We start from the raw sequence: 2,277 nt of genomic DNA, 5'->3' as shown, positions 1-2,277 counted from the left end.
TGGAAGATGAGAAAGTTGACATATCTTAAATCCTTGACTGTACAGTTCATGGAGAAAGAGGACGATCTAATGTACATAAGCCTTTCACCTTCCAGAACCGCAGAGAGGAGTCAGCTTGTGGCTGGCGGCTCTGCTGGACACCACCGAGGGAAGTCGCAGGCAAAAAGAGCCAAAGGCATGTCACAGAAGGGCTGTCGCCAAGTCTGACAAAACCCAAACCTCACAGGAAGTGAGACCCATTGGTTAAAAAAACAAAGCCATGGCCCTCAGAAGAAGGACAGAATGGCCAGACAGAGAATGATGAAAAGTTCACAGAGCAAAGGGAAACAAGGAAAAGTTTGACAAACTAAGAAGCATGGAAGAAACTGGAGAATGAGTTTAACTTGCCTTTACACCATCTCAAGTAAAACAACAACAAAAACCTACCTATTTAAGCATAGAAACTATAAGAGAAATATATAAAAACGTAAAATTTAGAAATAATTTATACCCCCAAAGAAATGAGTCAACCAAATTTTACCAAAAAAGTCAAGGAATGTGGGTAGAGTTGGGTAATACACAGATATGCCAGCAGGAGGCGCCTCAACATCGCTTAAACAAGTCTCATTTTTTTCAGGTTTTATTTTTCTTTGCCCTTTTTTTCTGGGGGTAATCTCATCTAATACAATGTGTTTAATATTTTCATTATGTTTTTATTGGCATATCTCATTCTGAATATGAAACTATCAGGAAGTTAAATGACCCATGAGCTTTTTGTTCAACAGAGCACAATTCGAGTATCTAGGCCTTATTAGAGCACTGTGTGAGATTTCAGGATAATGCAGTGGTGTCTGGGTTTTAATTTCCTGGCATCGTTTTTCATTTTAAATTTCTGTGCAGCTTAAATACACAACATGCACGTTTGGGCGTTTGCCCCATGAATGTCAGGCAATCAAAAAGTGTTAAAAAAAAAAAACCAAAAAAACCACTTGAACTGTGGCTTTTTAAAGTGAACACTTCAAATGTACATAAAATTATTGGAATCCATGACTATCTTACTACTAGTTTTCTAAATGCATTAATTACTATGACATATATGAGAATTTAAAATGATCTCTTTAGGCTCATAATAAGACTACCAAGCATATAAACACTCACTTTGCTGGGTTTGTTAAAACAGAATCATTTTACTGGGGCCATTAAGGTAGCGCTGATTATATTACTACAGGTTTTTTTTTTTTCTTTCATGTCCTATTTAAATAATAAATCCAGTGGCCAGAGTGGGTCAAGGATTTAGGAAACTGATCTATGATAGAATTATTCTGATTTTCCTTAATTTTACGTCACTAAACTTCAAGAACTCCCTTACTTATTAATTCAGGGGAATAAAAGTTTAGCTTAAGGCTATGAGACCATCTTAAGGAGTAGCCCCACTGTGAGCACCTGTTTTTCAAATCGAACTACCCCTGACTGTTTAGGTGTAAATAAGAAGGGAAAAATCGTGGCAAGAGAACAGAGAGTGTGTATGAGTGGTTGTGAGTGTGTGTGTGTGTGTGTGTGTGTGTGTGTGTGTGTAAAAAGAGACAGGGAGGTAAACTGATATAAGATAAAGGAAAAACAATGAGTCCTGCTTAAGCTAAACTTATAGTTTAATTACTATATGTCACAGAAGTAACATTTAAAGAATGGAGAAGATTTGCTCATATATGTAATTTATTTAGCAGGGAAGATAAACAGGAGCCCTGCTGGGAATGGTGAGCAAGCTTATGCAGAATTATCGAACTCATCCTTGCAGGTACAGGTCAAATTCTACTGATTTTTCCATTATCTCTACATTTCACTTCACTCTCCTCCCCATCCTCATCCCTGAACTGGGAATAATTTCTGTCTCCTATGAACATACAAAATTCTTTATCTGTGTCTCTCCTGCGGCACTCACCGCTTTCTGTCTAACAGTAGAGCTGTATTTCTATTATAGATTGTTAAGAGTTTATGTCTGTTTCCAGCTCGTACCCCCTGCCCCTGCCCCACAAAGCAAGATGAGTTGTTGAATGAATAAATGAAACAAGTGTTTCAAAAACTCCCTCATTCAAAGATCAGTCTATTTGCAGAATGTCTTGCAGACATTATCCTGTCCTGATAATCAGTCATCTGAATTTTTCCTCTCATGAAAAATCTCCTAAGCTTAGTTTCCATGTCTGAATGTATTAGACTCTGAAATAAAACTTCCATGAATCTCAGCAGAGATCTTGGCTGCTTTTTTCAGAGCCGTATCCATAGTAATGAGCTTCATGCCTA

At 37.5% G+C, this 2,277-nt stretch overlaps 1 protein-coding gene across 1 annotated transcript in view; it reads right to left on the bottom strand.

Annotated features, from left to right (window-relative positions):
- The window catches only part of LRCH1 (leucine-rich repeats and calponin homology (CH) domain containing 1), a 185,257-nt gene that overhangs the window by 36,897 nt on the left and 146,083 nt on the right, over window positions 1-2,277 (bottom strand). The gene's annotated exons all lie outside the window — the stretch shown is intronic.

Source organism: Propithecus coquereli, unplaced genomic scaffold (assembly GCF_000956105.1).
Source record: "Propithecus coquereli isolate 6110/MARCELLA unplaced genomic scaffold, Pcoq_1.0 Scaffold11, whole genome shotgun sequence".
Taxonomy (NCBI): domain Eukaryota; kingdom Metazoa; phylum Chordata; class Mammalia; order Primates; family Indriidae; genus Propithecus; species Propithecus coquereli.
This window is presented reverse-complemented; position numbering and strand designations above follow the sequence as displayed.